The sequence below is a fragment of the Branchiostoma floridae genome, chromosome 3, assembly GCF_000003815.2.
Source record: "Branchiostoma floridae strain S238N-H82 chromosome 3, Bfl_VNyyK, whole genome shotgun sequence".
In the NCBI taxonomy this organism is placed as follows: Eukaryota; Metazoa; Chordata; class Leptocardii; order Amphioxiformes; family Branchiostomatidae; genus Branchiostoma; species Branchiostoma floridae.
In genome coordinates, this window is record NC_049981.1 from 22,869,227 (window position 1) to 22,882,493 (window position 13,267).

Consider the following 13,267-nt stretch of genomic DNA (forward strand, 5'->3'; position numbering starts at 1 on the left):
AGCTTAGAAAACGGTTGTAAACATTAACTTTAAAGTCAGGTTTGTTGAAAACCAGATGTTTTGATATATAAAAGACAGTTTCAAGACATTCTTGAAGAAAACTTAAACAGCGGTAATATCTCAAAGACGGCCAATTCTACTGGCTACTTCAAAAGTACATGTATTAATATAACGCCATACAGGCTGGCGTATCAGTCACATATATCCTTTCTCGAGCGAGAAATATGTATTTCTCTTTTCTGAAGCAGGTCTGATGTAATATTTTGCCGCGAACCGTTAGGACGTGGGCTGTGAAGGTGTCTTGTAGTAAGTGCAGATTTCAGCCATCATTCATTCTGTCCAGATCACGACATTCAACCCATTTGTCATGCCCGGCTTCTCTCACGATCTCTGCTATCTAGGTCACGGAAGACCAAGTGACATGTGTGTCCGCCCACAAGGCTTTTCCCGTACCGTGCATTCGGAAGAACCCCGGCGGGGTATAGCCCGACTAAAGCCGCCACGCCACTTGTTGCTTCCCCTTCCCTTTTATCCTAGTATAAACGACATCGTAATCACAGGCGCATTCAAATGAAGTTTAGAGGATTTATTTCAACGGATAAACATTAACTATAGTAGTCGATAAACGTATCAGTCGATTCCATAATTAAGTCGCTTACGAACGTACAAAAGTATATGCAACTTGCGCCTTTCTCAGTTACTGAAAAAACGCACTTTTAAGAGTATAAGAGGCATATTCCGTGGGCACAGACATTCAATAACTCTAAATGAAATAACAAGGAATCAATGTAAACGGCTACATACGATATGGAGGAACGGATTCCGTTTTGTAAAACGAACCGAAAAGCTTGTCGCATGGCTCGATTCCAGTAAAAATAAAACGCTTTATGATGTTGTAGTTTTCACGGCAAGTATAACACAATCAAGTTTACAATGTGGACTTACTCCTCTAACCTTCTCCGTGATCAAGGCGTTTTAACAAGTCGGACGGAGTCAACTTTTCTGGGATGATCGCCAAGCTGTAGATTGTTTTGGAACTGGATCTCTGGCCACAACCTTGGCAAGTAGTCGAAATGTCCGACACCATGATGTCTTTATTAGTTGTTCTTCATTCTGGAAAATAAGGAAGAACAAAAAATCCATAAGGTAATGTTTTAAAACTTCTACAATGCACAAACAAGCTGCAGAAATTAGATTCAAGAATCATGGCAAGAAAAAATCAAATAAATATATAAATCGTTCTCAATAAAACACTTTGAAAGTTTAGGTATCCGTCATTTTGGGGTCTGATCCTTATTTGAAAACCTGCCGAGGTGAAAATAATCAACCGTGCATTATCAGAGGAGATCAGGAATGTGGCGTTATTGAAGAATAATCTTCACTCCAGGAAGTTCCCAAGAGGGCCAGGCGTAACTGTGGAGGGGACGTCTTTGCTGGACATGAAAAATATGACTCTTAATCCTGTATGTTTTTATTCTCAAATGAAAATACACTAGAGAGGTGTTAATTCTCTTATAAAACTCTTAAATTGATGATCTGGATAGAAAAAGGGGAGCAACAGAGAGGGGTGTAACGGATTAGCTCTGCTCGTAAAATAAGATCACATCCTAGTACAAGTCAACTGGTGCACACAACAATGGAGAACCTATTGCAAGGACTTCATTTACTGGAAATAAATCAGGCACGAACAGAGGGGTAATTGGTACTGTGTACACACACTCAGGAATCTCTTCTGATATTGATAATACCAATTATACTGTTGTGTTGTGTGCTTCGCACCACTGGATTTGTTCGTGGGGAATTTGCCTGTCAACTGTAGAATTTTATCATAACATGACTGCGGCTAGTGGCAACACGCCCGGGCCCGGCGCTGCCGGGTTCCCGGAGTGTAGTGAACTCTGGCCTAGTCGCGGTGCACAGATCGTTTCTTTTCCACACATTTCAGCGGGAGAGCCGAGTTTCTTGGGACTTTAACCTGTCGTGAGGAGAACGCGTGTGCCAGCATCCGTGTTGTGGCGGCCCTGGCGGGGCGGGTTAGGTCGGTAAACCTGACACCCCATCCATCCATCATGCCGGGAGCGTGTAGCGCCCTGACAGCGGATAGCTCCGTTGTCCTCCCGATCCTCGACAACGGTTCCCTATCTGGCTATGCGGATTTGTAATCAGTGTCGTCCGACGCAGAACAAACGCAAGGTACATAACAGCACGGCTATGTGACAAAGCGAGGGCTAAGCCGATGGCCCTCGACATACAGCTATTGCTTCTTGTTGTCGCATCTTTCCCCTCACGAGGGTGATTTGAGAAAACACCGGGCGAGAAGAGAGATAAGGTCCAAATCGAAATGCCCGCCAGAGGTATTTGGCTCCTTCGTAATCTAAACTGTAGTCGTAAAGTCCTGGTGCCAAAGGCAAATTTGAATAACTACAGACGAAGCAATGCCACTCAGAGATGGACGCTACCGTTGGGCACAAGCAGCAACGCCTCCGGACTGTCTCAAAACTTTCAGAAACAATTTCCAACCGAATCGATCAAAGAAATGGAGGGAGTCCGAACTCTCCCGGAAGTAATCGCATCAAACGGTGCACCTTTGAGAATTGGCACACAGAAGGCGATGTTCACTAGATTTACACCAATTATGCTCCTATAATCAAGTTAGAACTGACAGTAGTGTTGGGCGAGAACTTTCGTCTCTTTCTCGTTACGTATGACGGACGACTGTCTTGGATGATGGCGCTCTGCTGTTTCGCTCCGGCCTTTTGCAGACATTAGAAGTCTCACCGGGGGGCGGCCGTAATAAGACAAGAACGGTACATTTCTCAGTGGGCGCGAAATCCCCATAAGAAATCAGCTAACCAGCCGTTTTTGTACGGTACAAGAAATGTGCGACCCCGTACAACGTTGTACCATTTACATTTCAATGGGAAATCCACGTTAATGTGTATGAAATAAAGATTGCGACATGTAAGAAAAATATCTATTCTGCAAACAACATTTAAGTGCAATATAACTTGCAAATAAAATTCTATATATATCATTTGATGAAAAAAATAAGATCCAGCAACTTGGATAACGAAATGATGATTTGTTCTAAAATGTAACGTTACTGCAATAAACAGATCTATATAACAATTTGTTTATCTAATAACTTGGAAATTTGCCCTTTTCTCTTTGCATGAAAATAAGCGGAAATAGGTTTAATGATTTCCAACCAAACTCGAGGCGCTAAGGTGTTTTCAATTGCTGGAAGGCGCAAGAAAACTGTAAGTGTCCGCTATTCCCGGCGCCTCGTGTAAGGAGGAAGGTTATCGTTCAGCGTCAGGAACGGTTACTGTCATTTACAAGTCACAAGGTGAACCTGACACATGCAAAACGACTGGAGAGGCTGGGGGAATAGACGCTTTTTGAAAAATCTCCAAAATAGGACTTTTTTTGGAAACGCAACTAGAATTCTTGTATTTGTCCAGCAGCATGGGATGCCGAATTGATGCAATGTAATTGTCTCAACATTCACATTTCAAAACTAAAAACGCACGACGAAACACATTGTAAGGTATGTTAAAACGAAATTTCATCAAGAAATCAATTGCAGTTTCCTTGATCTATAAGTCTAAATGACAGAATGCTACAAAAGCTAACTTAGTAGAATATTTACAATTCAGTACTCAAAATAGGAGAACAAACATCAACGAAAACTCAGATAAATTGCTTTGAAACGAATTTACACAAAACATAGTTAAGATTCGATTTAAAGTTTTAATACAAGTCTTAACTGTAGAATGTAACGAAATCGAACTTATTGTGTACAATGATGCAAATCCAACCTAACTTGCATACCATAGTAACCATTTGTACACTCAAACAAAGCTATGTTTATTATAACAACATAAGCCAAGCGAAGGAAGAATTGAAATTTTGATCAATCTGTTGTATCCCGATACTCGGTCCAACGTTTCAGTCTCCCGGCTTTCTGCACCCCGTGCGTGTAGTTTGCCCCTACCAAAATGTGTGAAAAGTAAATATATTCTTCTAATCTATTAACTGTTCGAATAATCTATTAAGGCATTTGTCTACAGAAACTGACGAAACAGGCATCTCGCAATCACTCAAACATGGATAGATGAGTTTGTTTCCCAAACACGAGAAATCAGCTGGTAGTGGCACGGCGTGTCCGCCCCCAGCGCGCCAGTACTACAAGGGGAAAGGTTTTCATTTTCCCGCCAAGCTCACCCCGTAAACTCGGGGATTGTTGTATCGATCAACTTTTAATGTATGATGCTGGGGGATAAACTGAACACACGGACGACTTGATTCCCCGGCTCTACTGGGGGACAACTTTGCGGCGATTACGCTGAAAGCGCGTGCCTTGACAAGAGCGGGAACAGAAAAGATACGAATCGAAACAAATTGTTCTATTAGTCACTCGCTTAACAAATGAATCTGAAGTTTACTAGAGTTGTCCCTATTCTCACAGCTTGGCCGTATCATCAACACACTTTTAACAATAATCTTGTTAGCTCGACCAGAGTAGAACTAGCTGTCAGTGATACTGGGACTCTTGATAATGTAATTATACATTCTGGTCACGTAGGCTGACTAACTAGTACTCGCTTTGGCTCATCAGGGTTCAAACCCCAGGGTTCTATATCAGATCGGTCAAGGCTAGAGCAAAAAAACTTCCTTAAACGATCATCAAAGAACAAAAGATGAATTGATAGCTGACAATAACAGGAATTGTTTGTGAAATGGAGTCAGGAAATCTATTGTTTGCAGTGCCTACCTGTTGAAGAATACGATTTTCTGTTATATGTGATATTTTAGAAAAAGTATAAGCTTTATCTCTCATATCTGTAGCTTCCATTTCTGTCCAAGAATTCAAACGCAAAAAGCCGGCACGAATCAAAGAAACAGAATATAGTGAACCCTCCTTTTGGCGCAAAACATTTGCGTTAACCCGATGCGAATCTGCGGCTCCAAATTAGGCGCTACTGCCAAGAGTCTTCTCAGGTCAACCCAGCGTGAGGTAGAGTAGAGTAGAAATATATATTTTTCCTGGCTTCGATAAAAAGAAAATAAACAAACGGCAAAACAGACATCAAACCGTTTGATATCTTCTGAATCTCCTCGTGTGATTTTAACCGTTAAATATGGTTATTGATTTTTATCCCTTGGTGGCACAGATAAGCAAAGGAAACGTTTTTGGTGACCTTATGTTCTGTTTTGGAGACACAAATTCTGGACGATCTCTATCATATAAACACACACTTTGATGCAGACTCCAGATAACGCTCGTGTGACACTTTAAGATGTTGCAACATTCATAGTTGCAGGGGACACACGTACAATGGATGGAAGAAAATCATATTTCCTGTCCAATTTTCTCCTACAAAGCTCGTCCTGGTTCTATCTGGGAGTTCATATTAAGATCGATATGATATTTTGAATGTCCAGTGTGTCCATCTAGTGGGGGAGGGTCAGTGGCCTTGTCGGCATTTTGATGAGAAAAGTCATGACCGTTTCCGCGGTAGCTAGGTCAGCTGTTGGCGGACGCCCGTCTGTCCCCTACTCCTTCATTCAGAGAAATCGAAAAATCGTTTAAATCAATTCAGATGTGCCTCAGCTTCAGATATAAATAGAGCTATGTTGGCAACACACACTTTCTGACATTAAATTCTGCTTACAGGTGTAAAGTAAAGTCATAATTAACACGTGTAAAAAGGTAAATACTACCACGCGGAAGAGCGAGATTGATCAGTGATAGAATTAAACTTAACGAGTCCTGCGGAACAGTGATGTGTTTGTGATCTAAACACCGCTAACAAAATGCCTGGAAACCTAAGCTAGGCTACACTGGTTCTGACACAATTGTCGGTGACAGGGCTAGAAGAGGATATGCTCTCAATACGTGCGAAGAGACCCTTTGCTACACAAAATATCCCGCCTCTGAAGTGTGCACTTACAAAGAGACCGGGAACATGCGGCATTGTCTTATACCATAGTGTCGCTTCATTTTACAGCTTCTGTTTGCTTACATTTCTGTGTCACAACCGAACAGATCGGAGGTAAAAAAAAGAGCGTATTCGTTCCAAACGCCAATAATCTGCCGGTCATAGCTCGTTGTGTAAGCACAAGTAAACAAAACGTTTATGGCAATTTGCGAGCAACGAATTCTTTTTTTCTAGAACGGTGAAGTAAATTATTACACGCTGTGGTGTCATGTTTGTGCTTGTTCTTGACTCTGTGACAGTCGGATATCGTAGTGTGTTGTCGGTAAATTGTTAATGGTACAATTAAGTCCTTGTACAGATGGTGTGAGCTAATATACGGGGTCATGTCAAGGGTAGCCCGCACACATAACCACATGTGCTCGGGATGTTACTGCGCTGTAAGTGCACGCTTGGTCTAACCTAGCTCGGCTATGTCATGCAAAACACGCTACAAACGCCACATCTAATTTATAATGAGACATTCTGTGTACTATTGAGAGGGAGAGGGGGTTGTTTTGTAAACGTTAGAATCAGTATTGAAACGGACTTGCAAAAGGCAAAGACTATCCGCCGGTGCACTCAACGGTAAAAATTGCTATTATCCCTCAAGAGGCCGCCTAATGTGGTCAAGAGGTTCTACTACTGAGGACAAATGTTTGACTTCCCAGAGTGACAGAGGAGGGGAGCTTCGGTACAATAGGTTGGAGTTTTTGTCATGTCAGTGGGGACAATGGGACGATGGAGAGCCGAGCAAACCTGACAACTGTTCCTGTACACTGAACACGCATGTCCATTAGATCTAATACACATCCCTACTTCCCGGGACGCTATTCTGTGTTCCGTGGGGGCGACATCGTACCACTTAACTCTACCCAGGTTTGTGGGTCAAGAGTCTTTCCAAGTGTCTGCAAACTTAAGACCAAAAATTGATCAATTCAGACACAGAAGTTTTTCAACAGCTGTTCTATACCAGGAGGAAAGAGTGGCGCAAAAACGACACCTACATACACGCCTTTACCCTCCACTGCAAGCCTTCACCTCACCCTGTCAACCAGGGGAGCTCAGTTTTGCCACAAACAAATTTAGCGTTATACGGTAAATTATTTACTTCTTTAACATATGATAATTGTACTTTGATTCTTGGGTCTACTGTAGCAGGAAAATAATTTAGAGCGCATAATTTTTCAACTGTAAACAAAGCTTAAACTGAGAGGTCACCCAAACGAGTAAACAAACTGGCCCTGAGAAAAATACTCTACATTCTGCGGTAGTTTTCTGTAAAGTTAAATAGGTTTAGATCACAAATACAAACTCTATGTCTTCTATGATACATGTTCTTTAAAACTGTACACTAAAAGCGTGAAAGTATGTACAGCTGAGTGTTAATTTGTTTCAGGCGATTGGGTAGGTTTTTCATGTCGGTTGCGCCCGGCCGCCATTTTGTTCCGACCCAAGGAGCCCGTGACATATCGGAAACTGACAGCGCGGAATGGGATAAAACAGACCGAAATATTACACCGTAAACGTTTCCTTATGACCTTTCCGTCTCCCAGACATCACCGCTTATTAAAATCCAGGCAAAAACATGCCAACAATAGCTAGAATGTGTACCTCTCCGTACCCTTATCGCTCCAGAAATACTTGCTTCACACGAACGTAAACAAATGGCTGTAGGTATAACGTCACCTTGTAAAAAATCACTGTATTGGAATACGTTCGTGTAAAACACACCGTCAGGGTCAAACTAAAAGCTTCCCGTGGTGATAATTGTGTCTTACTTGTCATTTCTACTCGCCTGTAGTCGTTAGATATAGGAATTATTCAACCGACTGGAAAAAGAGGGTGCATATTACAGAGGTATCAAAGTGAACATTCCTATACGCAACATGGCACCAACGAAAACTCGGTCATTAGTCCGTTGATGTGGAAAGACTGATATGAGAAAATTGAGGTACGGCTCGTACCATAACATGATAGCCTGTTTATGATTTGTAAGTCATAATTTCACTGACATTTTGAGGAACAAAACATGCAGGATAAAATGGACCAGAACAAATGTGAGCGGGATCTGTGTCTGAATTCTGGGAGCACCCTAGTACCCAAAACTATTGCCTAACGAACACAGGAAACTTGTCAACTAAACACGATAATACTTCTTAAGAAGCACAACTTCTTTTAGCTCGAAATAAATTATCTTTGAATTGGAAATATTTCTCCTAAACACAGCAGGATTTGTCGGGAATACCAGACAGTTTTGGGACAACAGAATGCGAGAAATTAACTGTGGAGCACCGAAAAGGACCTAAAACGCCGCCGCGTTTAAAGAATTCGTTGCGAAGGAAATACAGGAAGTTATAGTAAACCACATGAGAAGCTGGATAGAATTGTATGTATGATTTGCCCGGGGAGACTTCGGTATCTTATCACAGACAGGAAAGGGTTGAATGAGGCAATACACATCTGGCACTGCCGCCGTTCACACCAATACACACCCAATACACACACGGCTTTTGAATAACAATCGACAGAAATTCGCCAAATGAACTACCCCGTTTCTTTGTAAAAATCCGCACTAAAATCGACCTAATTTTACAAAAATGTGTAGACCACAAAACAGTGCTATAAAGAGTGAGATTTGTTGTGAAAACTCTACAAGGTAGAACACAAAGTTAGGCAAATAGAAACGGCCGCGGCGCGAGGCCGTGTTTTGGCGGTACCGAGAGCCAATACACACCGCAAACTCGCCGACATACGCCGTCGTCTGGCCTCTAATTTTCACGATAACGAGATAAATATTTCCCACATCTTACAATTACTTTGTAAATATACTGGCAATGAAAGGAAATAAATTTTGGGGACGTTTGAAGGCATTTAATTGTGAAAGAATCGTAGTTATTGTTGATGAGTTGTGTATATTCGAGTACCGGCTTTGTTGTATCTATTTCTGCGACTGAAAATAGGGATACACGATGTTTAGTCAACATTTCCGCAACAATACAGGAGTTTTTCACACTCAAACGTCACAGCACGGCAGCGACAATAGATTCACAGGGTTCTGAAAGTCAAAACGCGGGTCAGCCGGTCAGGGATTTTTGGAATTCGTGCCATTTCAATGCCAACTGACCTCAACTTTTGCCACAGCCGTATTGTGTATGTCAAGTTATAGTGGAGTCAAAAATAGCGGTCTATACTTCAAAATATTAACAGAACTTTCTGTTTTTTATTTGAGGTGAAACCAAGAACACTCTGAATACACTTTTAGTGATGAGGCAAGTTTGTGGTTTACAAATAGTGGAGTTCTAGAATTTTTGGGGTCATGTTAGAAAGCCTGAGTCTGTATTTCACTATTTGACATTACTACCAAACTCTTTTTTTTTAATTGCTACTCAAACTAGACATTTCTGAGGCCAGTTTTTACACATGTGGGTTTAGGGGAATACGGACAATATACAAATACTCTAGCTAGGGAAAAACAACTTAGAAATCTTTCAATAAATGATGATTTGAGACCCACTAACCTTACATTTTTGGTTTCCAAAATGGCGGGCCGTGAGGCTGTTGAGTTTTCAAACAAAACCATGCCATACTACAAACGGTACATATCCCCGCATATTCCGCTTACCTTCTGATTCAAACACGAGAAATTATTCCAAGGTTTCTTTCCATTCCATCCCACCATTATAGAACGGAACGGCTGAAATTTGGTCAGGCTGGCACAGGGCATGTACCCGGAATGACCGGGCTTTGACTGGATTAACAGAAATGAATTCACCAACTCGATTTCGACCCCATAAATCTTACTTACTTTTGTATACAGGTAGACTGACTGGGTCCGACGAATCCGACGTGCCACGGTGTCTTGCACATCTCTTGGTCCTTACAACAACATCCACACACATCCAAGGAATTCATATCAAGAGGATTTGGTGTGTGAAAACAATAAGAAGTTTTCGCACTCTACAAAAACTGCACTAGTCACAACAAGGCGGCGGTACTACAACTGTAAGACTGTGGGCGGGTGGTAAAAGCGGTGTTTACCCAGCCCAGGTCTCTGCGATAATAAAGCGAATTGTCGACGAATAATCATGATAATCGTTTGTCTACCGTTCTGGGGGCACATTATAACATGAATGGCGGGTAGACGGCGTGGATGTGTATTACGTTTTGCGGGACGGCTGTCTGTGTTTTGATAACCAGTCGCACACCCGTGGAAAAGAGCCGGTTTAGTCGTGGCCGCGCCAGACGCATAAATACATATGATCAAGCGGTCTTACCTGCGGATGTGTATTCCCCCTGCTAGGAAAATTAGCTCGCTAACTGCCTCTAGAAACGGGGTGCAAATTGTGAAACAAAAAACGGAAGGACAACACTTGCGAACTGGGCGCTGTAGGAAGCCTGTGTGAATGGATGAGTACCAACCGGAGACAACCTTATCTGCCAGACCCGCCATGGTGAAGGCACTTCACTTCAAAATCAAACACTTCAAACCAACAAACCTAGCCAAACTTTTCTCGTCTTTCGTCTCCCGTTTCAGGAAATAGAATAGTCTTACGTTTTCCCATGACCAATTGGTAAGTATCTGGTGGAAGGATCTTCGCTGTAACTGTGGACAGGAATGAAGACAAGCGGGTCATGTTATTTGGTAAGTGTGTCCAGGAGAGGGGTAGAGAAATAAAAAATGGCCGTTATCGGGCGAGAACACCAAGCTATCATACGTTCAATTGGTTGTACTTTGTCTGTTATATCTCAACAACACCTTAATGGCGCAAATATGTGCTTCTCTGACCTAGACACGCTTTCTGTTGGTCTCTGGCTCAAACTAGAGCCGAGTTTGGGTCTACATTCGTTGCTTAAATTTTGTGAGCGCCAATTGAAGCCATACAAGTGCGGCGAAAACATGTCAACAACATGGTGTAAAAACCTTACCTTTCTTCAACAGACCTGCCCTACGTGAGCCTTAAAAATGTCTTAAGTCACAGGCCAGACCACGGCTTGTCTTAGGATGTACAGCTAAGCCCAATTTACTCCTTACATCGTCCCTGCAGAAGAACTTAAGGACGATAATAAAATGCCCGCCTCCAGAAACTATCCCGAGCTGAGCGTTTACAATAAATCACAGTGGGTCCTGTAATCTCACCAATTCTCGTCCTTACATCCCTCGCTTTAAACAGCTAGTTCCTCCCGAATTTACGGCAAATCTTCGCCTGCAAAGTTGTCTTAACTCTGAACCATTTCAATAGACACGGGGATACAAGCGGTAAGGGTGGGGGGCAAGCGGACTTACCTACAAAACGGCCGAGACACAACTCCTAAGTCTACCAGTGATCCTGTAAATACTGGAGCGCCGACAGTATTTTGTACCAGGCAACCTTTCTGAATGCTAAATCCATCCATTTAATTCCGATTTCTAAGAGATTGTACGAATGACAAAACATCGTTTGTTTCTAGTTTAACATAACATACAGTAATATGAATGTATCGATGATTATTTTTCTAACAAAACACGAGTTAGAAATGAACTGTACGCGGTATAGCTAGTCATTTATTTGTAGCCTGAAAAAACTACGTTATAGAAATCCACTAGCATTAAAAGACTGCATGTTTTATTTAATACTTGTATTAACTGTGGATTTCTGAGTGGAATGGTAGGGTTTAGACCTGGCTTTATATCGTTTTTGAAGGGATTTCGAAACCCATTATCGGCAAAAGTGAACCCATGAAATATTGACACCTTGTGTTAAACATACAATTATCAACAGTAACATGGAATAGTTCTGTCCCGTTTTTAAAAGAAACAAAGTATTTTGGAAATAAAACTTATTTTCAATACAAGCGAAATTTAAGAGATAGATGTTGGTAAATTTGGGACATGATATTATGACGTAATAATGGTAATCAGTATGGGGCAATAATCATACATGTTTTGTCTGTAGCTCGCGCAGAGAAGCGAGCATTCGCAGGTTCCAAACATGAAAGATTCAGAGCAGAAAATGGCGGCTCCACTACCTCAGGAATCCGACATTTGTACCACATAATCAGGGCAAATCGTGCTTAATGGTGTCGGTGATAGTGCGAGACATTTAGAGATGGGAGGGCTAATAGAAACCAATTTGGTGGAATTAAAGCCGAAGAATCTCTTCCCCCCTCGCCTCCCAGTTCAAAAGGCGGGAAAATCCCGCCGTCTTTACAGATTTGAGAGAGTTAAAAGGTTGTATTTTGTATGATGGCGGTGTAAGGTACGTACCTGGTGTTGTAGGCGGTTCTTTTCGGCGTTGGTTCGGTCTCCGCGGTTCTGTGATGTTGGCGGCTAGCTCTGGGCTGTGTACAAAGCATACGCTCCCGGACGGGTCACGAAAACAAAATGGCGTCGTCCTCAATGATATGCTATCTAATGGTATAATCTTATTGTCGTCTTTAATTAGCCAGAAAGAATCGAACTTGGCCGACCGGACGACGACACAGCTGTGGGCGTTTCCCGTTACATCAACAAATTTCCTCCGCTGTTCCGTAAAAGAATATTACTTATCATCTTCTGATTTTTTTCTTGAATAATTTATCAAGACAATTTACAAACTTGTAAAAATTCAGCTTTCTGTTCATTCGACATCTGCCGATGGCTTAATGGGAGTGTAATACTTATCAAGTACCCGTGAAAAAGGTATTTGCGTGCCAAAACAAAACCCGGGAATTATAAAACTCAAACTCGATTTTTTTTCTCCCTTTCTTGTGTATGTGACGTGATTTGGGGGGATTGTTTCCCCTAGGTTCTTGATTTGCATATGAGATAAGCTCTCTGTAGACACGAGAGGTGTACCACACAACATCATTTACCCAGGGCCGCAGCAATTGTCTCCGTGATAAAGTAGCTGCCCGTGGATGTGTATTGGGGGATTTGAGACGGGATACTGCCTGACAGGGGGAGTCCTCAAGGGGTAAACAGGACTCCCCTCTTTTTAAAGTGGCGGGGTTAGCGATGAAAACAAACTTTCTGACCCCGACAATATGGCGGCAGTCTGACCAGAGAAAAAAAAGTCGTCTGATTTTTTTTAACCTCAGTAGTGTCTGACATTTTCTTAAATGGATTTGTAACAATTTTGATTTTTATGTGATATTTCAGAAATTATGGAGAAAGTTTTTTTTTAATGCAAACGCGTAACAGGTTACTCTTGAAGGTCAAAAGAGGGGTGGTCTGAAACCGAAGTCGACTGGGTGGGTTGGTACTTTAGAGCGGAGGTCACCGGTATTATGACCTTTCGAAAAGTTTATAAAATGTCAGGTGCCAG

General features: G+C 42.0%; 1 long non-coding RNA gene across 2 annotated transcripts; it reads right to left on the reverse strand.

Moving 5' to 3' along the window:
- Nucleotides 1-571: 571 nt before the first annotated feature.
- Nucleotides 572-12,754, reverse strand: LOC118412094. 2 transcript variants are annotated; one of them, XR_004830720.1, is made up of 2 exons: nucleotides 12,229-12,754; nucleotides 572-1,113 (listed from the first exon to the last, which is right to left on the reverse strand). It is a non-coding gene; the product is annotated as an uncharacterized LOC118412094 (long non-coding RNA). The 2 variants fall into 2 exon arrangements; XR_004830721.1 differs by lacking the exon at nucleotides 12,229-12,754 and adding an exon at nucleotides 9,790-10,222.
- Between the last annotated feature and the right edge of the window lie 513 nt (nucleotides 12,755-13,267).